The sequence below is a fragment of the Microtus oregoni genome, unplaced genomic scaffold (genome assembly GCF_018167655.1).
Source record: "Microtus oregoni isolate MIOR12 unplaced genomic scaffold, Mior012 000002F_ref0000024, whole genome shotgun sequence".
Lineage (NCBI taxonomy): Eukaryota > Metazoa > Chordata > Mammalia > Rodentia > Cricetidae > Microtus > Microtus oregoni.
Window position 1 is genome coordinate 49,307,493 of NW_024543061.1, and position 12,687 is coordinate 49,320,179.

Below are 12,687 nucleotides of genomic sequence, written 5' to 3' on the forward strand. Positions count from 1 at the left end.
GGACTAGAAATGCCAGTTAAAATGATTCCTTTTGTTTTGAGAGTTGTTTGTGTGGTCATGAGATGTATGTCTCCATGAATCCTAGGCTGGCCTGGAAATCACTGTGTAGACTAGCTGGCCTCAGCCCTCTGATGATCCTCCGGACTCTGCCTCCTGAGTTCTGAGCCCTTTAACTATTTTTACAATTTCATTCTGCCTGAGTTTTTCTTTTGCTGCGAGCTCCCTGAATAAGACTTTCTTTGGATGTATGCATCTGTGAGCATATATACACATATGCACATTTTGATCCAAACTTTGTTCAGATTAATCCATGTAATAGAAGATTTTCCCATGTCTATATTTGACCTGACGTACTCTTGGCCTTACATTTAAATTGAGAACTTGTACTATTGAAGTCTCAGCTCTTCTTGCATCAGAAAAGGGTGTTTCTTCCTGAGGATAGATGTGACCTGAGCTAGGACACTTGACGTACCCAACACAGCACGTGTTAGACTTCGGCCTCTGCTCATTCTTCCAGCCTGGAACCCTGTGCCTTGCATAACCTACTTCAGGGGCCCTTCATTCTGCCCTCCAATCCCTACTTGACCCAGCATACACTTTGAAGTTCCTTATTATGCACAGAGATTTGTGGCAATAGGTTACTCACCCGTGCTGGTGGCAAAGTCTACTGTTTGTCTGAGCCATCCCATGTGCACATGAGTCATGTTCTATTGACTGCTGTTGAGTTCTCTCTGGGAATGAGAACGGCTGGATTAGTGGGTCCTTCGCCTTGATGGGATCCACTTTCCCTCAACTGCTTGATTCGCAGTAGCAAGTCCCTGCATTGGGACAGTAGCCATCCTAAAATGCTCCTTGCCTTGGATCGCCTGTGACCAGACAAGTTCATCTAAATGCCCACTTGGCCAGACAAATGTTCTGCCAATTGAGCTGTAAGCCATGCTACCTCCACATGTGTTTTAAAAGGCTTCACTAGCTGAAGAAATCTAAGAATTTCTGAAGTCATTTTCAAAAAAACAATGAAAATGTTTAGCAAGGATGCAGGAAACATATATATCCATATAGGAAGCTACATGTCAACAACAGAGCTTATGGATTCCCTTGTGGTTTTCGGTAAGGTTCTCCAGCATCTGTCTCCTTCGGCAGCTATATGGTGTCTCCCTGATTAAGCCTTCTTTTCTCCTCTATCTCTGCTTGGAATTCCCACCTTGCTCTTTTTTGCTCTGACATAAGCCCAAAGCAAATTCATTATTAACCAATGGTAATAAAACACATTCACAGCATACAGAAGGGAAATCCCACATCAGTTCCAGGACCCTGTCTCAAAACAACAACAAAAGTCAATTTGCTATAATCCCAGCATGTGGGAAATAGATGTAGGAAGATGGTAAATTCAAAGCCAACCTCTCCTACATAGAAAATTTAAGGCCGTAGGACCTGTCTCGGTGGAAAAACACGTGCTAATATGTCTCAGTGGTCAAGCACTTAACACACATATGCAAGGCCCTGGATTCAGTCCCTATCACTGAGGGGGGAAAACAGGACACAAATTTGCAAAGTCGCAAATATGCAGAATTTACAAGTCTACTGTCCTAGACGAGAGCTGATATAGGTTATGAAACTGCAGTGTGTATGATGTCTATGAAAAGTCTGATTTTACCTGTTCTTGCCACAGAAACAAAAATAAATATGTGAGTAAGGCCATGGTTAGATGGGCGGGTTTTCTTCACTTGAGTAAGTCATTCACTGCCTATACAGACCTCACAATATCATGTTGTTTACCATAAGTATGCACAGTGAAGTCTGTTCATTTTAAAGGTTAAATAGCAATGACGTATGGCCACGGTGGTAAACACTCTACCTCTTGGTGACTCTCTGATAGCAGCAGAACTAGCTCGGGGGAGGATTTCTTGAGTGCTAGAGAGGAATCGATACCAGTGGGTGAAGCTGATACCATCTGCTGAGGCCAGGCCTGGTCTCACAGGCACTTGAGTCCATGCTGGCTAACTGGCTGTAGGACGTGGGAGGACAAAAGTCCCTGCTGTCTCTGGAGGCTTCCCATCCTTGGGATGAGTAGCTGCTCCGAGCCACCACTGGTGAGGAAATAAAGGAAGCCTGGGGCGGCTCACAGGGCTGAGGCTGCCAGCTCCGAGGCTCACTGCTGAGGTGAAATCTGGGGGTTCTGGCAAGCTGCCCTGTTTTTCACAGCATGCCCCTGACAGTGGCGGCGAGGCAGACAGAAGCTGTTTTTCCTTCCAGTTCTTTATCTTATGCAGTAATTATGAATATTAGTTCCATGTTTTCACACACTCATGACTCACACACTTTGGCTAAAGATGAGGTGCTGCAACAGAGTCCTGGTCAGGCACTCGGGGTAGAACCACTTTCTTTCCTGCCTCTCCAAGGATCCAGGATGCTGATGAGTGAAGGGCTGGGGTGTGGGTAACCTGTAGGCTTCGTGCCAGGCTTCGGTCTCCTGCTCCCTCCACCCCATCCCTTCCTATGACCTCTAGGGGCCCAGCCTGATCCACTACATGGAATCAGGCCTATGGTTCCAGGAATTGTTCTTCTAGTATGGAGTTGACTGGAGAGCTCACCCCCCCCCCTTACCCAAAACTTCTCTTTTCTCTTGAGAAAATGATGTTGAACTCGGGTTGCATCTAGGGCCAGCTGAGGACAGGAACCCTAAAGCCCTAGAGAGAGTGATTCAGAGTTTGGTCCTGCTGTAAAGAAACTAGTTCAAAGTAGTAAACGTCCAGCTGGGAGGCGAGTCTGGCTAAGACTGAAGGGGCAGCTATTAATGATTGCTGAAACAAACGCCGAGGTCCATGAAAGACAGGGTCACCCTAACTGGAACTCACTGCCCATTACCACTTCCTGCTCAGCGTGACATGCACGTCCTCATGAAAGGACGGCAGTCTGTGGTCAGGTGGGTTTTCTGAGCATTGCTTTTGCCAGTGACAGATTGCAGGCAGGATGGAGGGAAGCGGGCTGGGCTGTGTGCTCTAGAGTCACACACGGTCTGTCTGGAGCCGGGTTTACAGCCCTGACATTTAATGCGCCGTGGCACCTCCTCCAAGGGTCTCTCCTGCCTGCGTTACATCAACAAGCAAAATAAAAGCAGCTTTCAAATCCAGTATTGTGTGAGGTTCGAAAGTCTCTCCCTCAGTCCCTGTTCCCCTGTTCATCAAGTAAGAGACTGGCAGGGACATCTGGTGTTCCTCGGAGCTTTCAATCAAGACTTTGCTGTTTGTAAAACAGTATTAAGTATTTCCCCAGGAAGTGCACTCCTGGAGTCATCTTAAGTGGTGAAAACAATTATTAGGAAGAATAATGATTGGACAAATCAGCCATAGTGCATCCATCTGGCAGGAACTTACCTGTGCCAATGGGCTAAGCTGGCAATGGGTCAGTAGCCTGGGTACGCCATGGTAGACTGAGAGAAAGACCGCACTGCCCAGACAGCGACATGCTGTAAGTTTTGTTTTTATGATTCTTTGGAAGGACAAGGGTAATCAGCCCTCATTAGGGTCAGGAACAATAGGAGAATTTGGTCAAGCCCAAGGGAATATTTGAGGCATGGAAGTATTGTTCTGCTTTTACTGGGAGTCACAAAATTGGGTATGTGTGTGAAAATCTATCCAACTGAATACCAAAAGAGTCAGTTTGGTATTGTATGACAGTTGTTAAAATTAAGAAAAGTGTTAAAATATGGGTCTTGGAGAAGCAGCTACAGCTAGCTAGCAGCCAGTTTGGTGTTCTTGGCGATTGACTCTGTAGCCTTCCTTTTCATTGACAATATCTTGTTTAAGACTCCCAGTTCTGCCAGGAGTCTTAAACAAGACTGTTTCAACCCTGTTTTGAAAAACTTAAAAAAGAAAAGACTCCCAGTTTCCTGTGAGGTATGCACACACGAACATCCATACTGTAAGTCAGAGCTACAGAGCCAAGCCTCCCATACCAGACATCTTTGCTATCTATCATGAGTAACCCCTTCAAGTCTTCAGAGTCATTTGATAGGAGTCGCATGCGTCTGTTGCTGAAGCTCAGCTAGGTGGCTCTTTCACTGCATGTGGCCTTGGCTGGGCTGCACTCTTCAGGAGAGTAGAGTCACTGTCATGGCCGTGTGGTGGGCTATGGCAGCTGGTGGTGGTTCTCAGCTAAAGCGGGTACTGGTTCTCTCTGTGGGTGAGGCTTCCTACACCATGGTGGCTGGATTTTTAGAGAAGTACTCAAAGCAACAGAAGCTGTCCATCCTTTTTTCACTCTGAGATTGATTTTTATTTTTAAGTATGTGTGTAATTGTGTGACTCTGTGTGGGGGTCTGTGCCTGTGGAGTCCAGAAAGTGGCGCTCGCGAGACTCCAGACTTGGAGTCCTGGGTTCCAGATCTGGCCCTCTCGAAGATCAGGGAGTACTCTTATCCAGTGAAGCATTGCTGTAGCTCCCCTCCCTCTACCACCACCACCCTGCTGCCCACCCTTCTAAAACCTAGGCTCAGAACTCGAAGGATGACCTGTCTACCATATTCTGTCCATGAGCCAGCCCAGTTGCAAAAGGACTCGGGCTGCCATTGAGAGGAGAAGGGAGAGGGCAATGTTGGGCCACCCTTGGGAACCCGCTCATCCTCACTCGGTTACCATTGACTGTGCGTTCCAGCACTTGTCAGTCAAAGCCATGAACTGGCAGGGCCAGGAAAGGACGGCCCTCTCGTCTCGGGAAGTGAATGTAGTTTTTCTTTGGAAGTGCAGTACATTTTTTGCAGAAAGTGTGGACACACATCCACTCCCTTTGGATGAAGTATGAAAATTCAGTCCCTTCTTGAGGATCGGGTCACTGGGGACTGTAGCTCTCCAGAAGTCCTGGATTATAATTGGCCAGACTGTCAAAAGATTCAGTTAGTAGGAAACCAGACCTAATGACAGGGCCACACTTGCTGAGCGCTCTTGTCCTGAAACATCCCCCACCCCGCCCATCTCCCACCCCGTCATTGATCTGTCATCACCTGGAGCCTTGAGAAGTGCTTGAGGCCAAAGTCAGTCTGTTTCCTAGTGTGGCATAATGGACTCGGAGGAGCCCAGTCCCCAAGGCTTCCAGAATCTTCTTTCTCTTCTGCAGCTTCTCTGATGATGGTAACTCTCCTGCCTGGGGCTTTCAAAGCATCTGTTCCCAGGAACATGGAGATGGTGCCACAGCCCTTAGGCTCTCTGGATGGGTGACACACTTGTCAGGCAGTGGGAGATCAGGCTTAGCTTGAAGAACACTTCCTGCTACTTTGTCCCCCGCTCCAGTGCCAGCCCCCAGAAGAAATATTTCCTTTCTGCTTGATGTTTTGTCGCAAGTGGGAAACTATAAAATAAGCATTTGCTTATGAATTAATTTCTGGCAGACACACAGCGCTCAGTAAGCCTCATGGCGCTGTATATCCGTCCTTCAAGTCCTTGCCAACTCCTGTGTTCCTTCCTCCTAAGATGTTCCCACCAGCCCCCGGGGGAAGTTCCCTTTGCTTCCTCTTCCCTGCAGAGGACAGGATTGTCCTTACCTGGAATGTGGAGGAGGAAAATCTGTCTCTGAACATATATGGCTTTTTTAATGTTAAAGCTAATGCAGATGTTGGGGAGATACATGCTAACCTGACTGTTGAGCATTCCATAGCAAACTAAGAGAATAATCTTTTTTTAAATGTTTCCCCCTTCTTGGAGTACTTGCTTCCAATTGTAGAAACACAGGGATTTTCATGTATCAAGTGGCTGCCCACGTCTATTCCTCTGCCAAGGTCTAGGTTACAGACACACCCAGTGAGAGCTTTTCCTTCTGCACGTCCGCAGCTAGAGATGGAAAATGTGAGATACGCACTCAGGGTAGGAACTGGGCTGCGAGCTCATCTGAGAAGAGAGAGTTCCCTAATTCGTGGGGCCTTTCCCCCACCACTCTCGTGCTTTTGGAGGTTGGGCTAAGAAATGGGTCCCAGCCAGTCTTGGCTATGACTTTACACCCGTTCCCGACCCATCACTGCCGAGCACAGTATGGGAGGAACACATTGCTTTGGCTGCCTGTGACCCCCACATCTTAGAGAGCTGCAGGTAGATAGGGTATTTGATTCTCTGGCACCGAAGGGAAGGCCAGCTTGTGAGGAGATCTGCCTCAGTTTGACAGGGCAGTCACCCTGAGGAGGAGGAAAGATTGGTATGTGAGCAAGTTATGTAAATGGGTGTTGTTTTTGGCAGGGAAGTTAAAAATGAGTCACTTTCAAGTGGTGTTTTCTAACCTCAGGTTTTATCCATGTGGGAAAGAAGTGAGCTAGCCCAAAGTCTAGACAGTTCTCCCACCAGCAGCTAGGGATTTACGGTTGTTGCCATTAGGAACTGATAAAGGCGGTCTGACATTTCCAGGAGACACCCTCACCTCCTGGGCAGCGTCTGCCAGTCAAAATTGAGGGGTCTAAACAGTGAGGCCTCCACACTTGCCAGAAAAACACATCTAGGGTCCATCCCTGAGTCCTGACCCTCCTTGGAGAATTGATACATAAATTCACAAATTCAGAGATCTGGGAGAGAGCCTTGACAGGGAGCCCCACCATATGAAGGGCTTTGACTTCCATGACATTGGAATCTGAGCTTTGACCTTGTCATCCTTGAGTAACTTTGACTTTGAAACTCAGTTTCTCTTCAGTAATGGGGGTTAGAAAACAAAGTCCGTTGTGGAACTCTCCAGAAGATTAAACAACAAGAAAGGGGGTAAGATGATTGGCCCAGGGGATCTTCTTAACCTTTCTCTGCCTGGTTGATTGCCTTGAGAGCAAGCTGGTTACAGGTACTGCCTCTCAGAGTGCCTGCTGAGTCATAGAAAGTGCTTTGTGGAGCAGTCAGCTCCTGCAAAGCTCTTGCACTGTGTGGATATTTGTTTTTATTCATTCATAAAATGTCTTGTCATGTAAAGACAGACTTCGTTCACTGGCATTGATTTCTGTCAAGAATTCTTCTGTTTTGTTTTGTTTGTTTACTTTTGTGAAGTGGCTGTCACCCAGAAAGACCTGTCGAATGTGCTGTTTTCTCTTATTGTCACACTCAGTCTATCTAAACCTTTCTGGGTGTGTATTTGATTTTGGACATCCGGAAAGTTAGGAAATGTGATCGCCTTTGATGTATCACTTCTTACACTGGTAGCCATGCTAGATGAAGTAGAAGGCAGAGGGCAACCCGGTCGATTTTTCTGGTGCTCTGTGCTCCTGACTTAGCCTGTCCACTTCCCTGCCTCCAGTGCTTTGAGTTTTGAGTATATTGTCCTCCTGTCCCTCTCCAGGAAACTAGGCTGTCATTGAGCAAAGGTCCTTTGGATTATTGATCTAAATCTGGGTCTCATAGAAGATCGTAATTCAAAAGTAGTTACTGTAGGGGCTAGGAGGTAGCTCAGTGGATATGGGCAGGCATGAGAGCCCAAATTCTCATGTGCATGTAGTCATACGTGCTCCTTTTAGCTTAGCTAGCATGTTGAGGGCCATGAGCAGGCATTTTTCCGAGGCTCGTTGACCAAGTCTCATTCTAGGTTTAATGAGAAACTGTCAATGGAATAAAGTAGAGATTGATAGAAAAGGATACCTAATGTCATTCCCCAGCTTCCATGTGTGTACAACACACAGTAGTTATCATACTTGGGAACATCAAACTGAGCTAAGTTCCTGGCAAAGGAAAATGTTAATTCTCAGAATTCCAACGTTAGTGGATCTGCCCAAGGGACAACCTGGTAGTGCAGGGGCCTAAAAGGACCCGGTTTTGCAGTTCAAAGCAAGACACTGCTGTAGGAATCCCAGCTTCATTCATCCAAGAATGAGAGTTGTTATTGTCATGTAGATCCAGGCAGCAGGGAATATCCGATATTCTTTCCTGAGCGGCAAAGTTGACACTACAAACAGAAGTAGACTTTTATGTATATATCAGCTCTTCTGGCCATCCACAAAGAAAACTAAAATTGCTGAGGAGAAAACACAAGGAGCAGAGTTCTAATTTCCTTCTCTCCTGTAAAACCTATAGGCAGGAACTGGGTTCCAAGGGCAGATAGCTCTGAAGGAGTGCTCAAATTTTGCAGTCTCTGCAAGTATACAGGGAAGGAAATAAAAATGTCAGGGAAGGGGTTGGAGAGTTGCCTCAAAGGTTAAGAACACTGGCTACTCTTCCAGAGGATGGTTTGGTTTTCTGCACCCACATGACAGCTACCAACCATCTGTAACTCCACCTCCAGATGTTCTGACACCCTCTTCTGGTCTCTGTGATCACTACACACATGTGGTGCACAGAGTTACAAGCGTACAAAGCATCTACACACATAAAATAAAAATAAAGATGAAAAAGGTATCAGAGAATTCTTGAATCATTTATTAGGTGGGCCTCTCCAGAACCCACAGCGGTCAACTTTCCTCCCCTCTATCTCTCCCTTCACTTCTAGGTCCGTACTCCTCTGCACTTGTCCTTGTGACTTCTAAATATAGAATACAAGCAGACACCAGATTCTCCTTCTCATGATGGCAATCAATGGCCCAAAGGCCACATATAACCACCTGACCATGTTTGTATAAAGTTTTATTGAAACAAAGCTGTACTTCAGTGTTCTTCATGGCACCTCCCACTCACAGGGATAAAGCTAAGCAGTTGGAATAGAGACCCTTAGCACCTATGATGTTTACCATGTTATCTTTCTGAAAATAATTTGCCAACCCCTTGACTTGCTTGATTGTTATTACTGACTCATAAGCCACGTTGAGAAAAGAGGAGTGGATTTTATTCTTTTCTTCTGAGTTCGTCCCTACTCCAGAACCAACAGTTACAGATTTTAGGCAGTATTCATCAGATGAACAGTGTCTTAAGTCTCAAGATATTGTAGCCACTCAGTCAGAAAACAATAGGAAATCCAGGGTAATAAGTATCTTCTCTGTCTATGTGTCCATCCATCTAACCAACCATCCTATCTTCCTTTCTTCTTTTTGGAAGTGAGGTAAGGTTGGGTTTATTTTTAGAAAACTGGCTCCTCCATGGAGGAAATAGCCCTTTTCTCTTTATTGTATATCTTTACCCCTGCTAGCTGCCTTTATCCTAGATCCAGAAGGCAGGGTAGAGCAGTCATCCTCAGGGGATTGTCCACGTGGCTGAGATTCCAGACGTGTGATCTGTGGGCCCTCTCTGACCATCTAACCCAAGCGCCTCCCACTTTAAGGTTAGTCACTTCCTGGTAGCCTCATGGACTGCTATTTCTGTGCTTCTCACAGAGGTTTTCACAGAGGAAAAGACAGGGATCCCTAATGGCTCCTAGTTACCTTTGAAATACCTGAGCTGATGGGACCTTGTCTCCCTTAGTCTCTTCCTTCTGTGTACTTCCTGCATGATCTCATTCATTTCCAAGGCCTTCCCAGCCAGCATTTCTGCCAACAGCTCCCAAAGATGTAAGCTCTGGTCCCACCTCTTTACTGATTTGTAAATCCCTGTTCAAATCCCTTTAGGGCATCTTTACCTCAGTTAACTCTAAGTTAGCATGACTCCCATCAGGCTGCCATCTGCTCTCCTCTCTTCCAGGCCATTTCTATGTCAAGACTTTGCCCATGACTGACTCTCCACCGCCAACCCCCCAGCCACCTAAGCTAGAATCCTTGAAGTTGTTAATTACCTTTCTTTCTTACTATTGGCCACGAATTAATTCTGTGCCCATTTTACCTCCTGGTGGTTTTCAGCCAGCATTCGGTTATCCCCTTGAGCCAGGAAGTTGACACTCTAGAGTTAATAATATTTGCTGAGTGGACCGGCTAGGGTCAGAGTAGGGCTGTAAAACAAGCCTAAGTCATTGGAGCTCATCCTCTCTGTCACCTTGATTTGCATCCTACCTATCTTGACTACCTGAGACCCAGTTTGGTACTTAACCCCATTCAGCAGTACGACAACCCTGCCACAACTACCCTGCATCTTCTAATAGTGGTGTTGACTACACCGTGTCCAAAGAGAAGCCTGGTCATCCTTTTGCCTATTTTCAAAGCCCGCACCCCCTAATGGAGAACAGATTCCATTGCCATACTGGTGAAGTCTGTGAATGCCCTGCAAGACAAGGCAGTGTCTGGGTTTCTGCCTTCTCGTTCCCTACACTATCTTTCCCTGCACCTGCATGCTGGCCAACTGCGTGGGGCCATGTACCGAAATACCTTTGCTCTGCGTGGGACATGCTCACTTTCCCTTAGCCTCCTGTTCTGAAACCTTGCTCTTGATCCCCTGAAGCAGAAGCAGTGGTCTCTACTTCTGGTCAATGCCTTACTTGGGATAGAAATGATCCAACCTCAACTGGGGTTGGGTGAAGACCCAAGGGAACCAAGGTTCAAGCTTCCTGCCCCACCCAGGACACAAGAGAAGCTCCTGCATCAATGAATGCAGCACACTCACCCTGTGTATGAGTCAGAGTTCTTGATCCCACTCTCTAGGTCTTTCCTAGGAACTTGGAGAGACCATATGTGGAGGTACTCAGCTCAGCATGGGGCCTGACACATAGTTCTTGCTAATGAGTAGTAGCTTTTACTTTCGGGCTGTATTTCTTCTCACTCCCACACACCCAAGAGTATAATTCCCTGGTCAGGAATCCATCTGATTCCCCCGCATGTGCACCACAGTCTGTGCTCAGGAAATACTCCCCAAGGAAAGAGATGCTCTGGCCCTGGTCCTTCATGCCACTGTGTTATTTTAACAACTTACCTGTCCCATTGCCAATGTCAGGAGAGCTTGCTAATGTTGATTGACATCTTACTGGAGTGCTTTCTTTAAGGATAAGAAGGAATTAGGTTTTTCAGAGCCCAAAGGAAATAAATACATAAAGTCAATGAAGAAATATCTCATGGGCTAGCGCCTTCCTTTATTCTTTCATAATAATGACTACCAACTGAAATAAGGAATACGAGAAGCCAGGAACTCAGCTATGGGCCCTCACTGCCCGGGCTCATTTTTGCTTCATTTGTCAGTCCTGTGTGAAAGGACTGCTGCTGTGACCCCTTCTTTTTATAGAAGAGGAAACAGGGTTCAAGCCTCTCAGAAAGACAGAGAAGCTGGTGGTCGCATAGATGCCGTATCTTGGCAGGAGTCTTAGTTTTGGTCTCTGAACAGTGCTGAGAAGTCTCCGCCAACTTCCCTAATGGGCCCATTTTCCCCTTTGGGAATCTTGTTATCTTTTTGCAAGGCAAGTGGCATCTGAGCCTTCGTTTTGGTGGCAGGCCCTCTTTGGAGAGTGTGCAGCCCTTCTAGAACCTCAGAAGTAATTTGTGTGGTTGACCGCTTTGCTTCGTTGATAAACTTCACTGTAAATGACAGAAGAATAAGCCATGAAAGGCTTTCCCTTCAGCTTGGCCGTCACTCACTTGCCAAATAAAACCTGTGTGTATAAAATGCGTCTTCCCATTCAGCAAGTGTCTGGCCCTCAGATCCATGAAAATTAGTGACAAGAAGGCTCTCCTTTGAGGCTCCCCTCCATGACAGGGAAAGCAGACCGTTTAATTAAAGGTCTTAAGAAAAGTTAGATCAGTGAGACTTTTCCCCTTGCATCTAAAGAGCATAGACTCACTGGCATATGTGGGGCTTAGTGGAGCTCAACTGTTGCCCATTTTTCAATGAAGTTAAATGGACTAGATTTACCCCCTATCCAAACCTTTGCTGGTCGAAGAATACTCTTTGGGGAAATGACAAGAAAGGGAAGGGACTTCTTGGCTTCTTCAACTATCCCTCACTATGTTGGATTACATGAGAGGGCCCCAGTTACAGATGAGGAAACTGAGGCCCAACAAAGACAGTCTTATCACTGTCCCGAGACGTCAGAAGCAAGGTTTAAATGCAAGCTTTCCTCCTTCCACACTCTCTCACCTACATTCCACATGACACAGCCTTTCAGTCCCACAGGCAGGAAGTTCGTCAGTGTGCTATTCATTCTGACCGTGGCCATGCCAGATAGCAGTGTCTGTCTTATCTTTGGAGGTGAGAGAAGGCCATAGTTCCTTTTTGATCTGAGAAGCAAGCCCTAACTGCTTTGGCATATCCAGTTAGCTTTAAAGGTTGACTTTTGAACCCATACAAGGAAGCATGTTCGGCCTCTTATTGCTGCATAAGCTTTTCTTTCGTTTGTGTTTGTATTCTCATTGTGCGTAGCTTTGTCTGGCCAGAGGTGAGTGTATCCAGCCATATAAAAGCTCTTGTTCCGTCCTTACATCTCTAGGTGTTTTCTGAACTTCATCTGGAGGGAGAGGGATTGCTGGGATACACCTCAGATGGGTGTTGCACACCCCTTCTACTATCCCCCAGTTTGGCATGCATGTGTGAGATTTATGCCTGTCTTATATTTACAAGAGGAAGTATCCCGTTTAATTTTATTTTCACACTAAAACTGAAGTGTTAAGAGAACATAGTGTTTTAACACTCTCTTGGTTATCAGCTGCAGAGCGGAGGTTGCATATTGTCACATACAGTTTTCTGAGTACATTTCTACATTTGTTACCTGGCAACGCTGCTGCGTCGGCACATGAAGATGTGTCAGTTTCTGCCAGTTCTTCACTCTCTGCACTGTTGAAGGGGGGATGCTTGCTTCTCTGCACGGATGGAGACTAGAAGGCACGGAGCTGATGGGCTTAGAGAAAGACTGGCTCTGCATGCACCAGAGGTTGTCCTGTCTCGGCCACAACTGC

At 46.4% G+C, this 12,687-nt stretch overlaps 1 protein-coding gene across 12 annotated transcripts in view; it reads left to right on the forward strand.

Annotated features, from left to right (window-relative positions):
• Itpr1 (inositol 1,4,5-trisphosphate receptor type 1) overlaps positions 1–12,687 on the forward strand; it is a 339,707-nt gene that overhangs the window by 233,446 nt on the left and 93,574 nt on the right. The gene's annotated exons all lie outside the window — the stretch shown is intronic.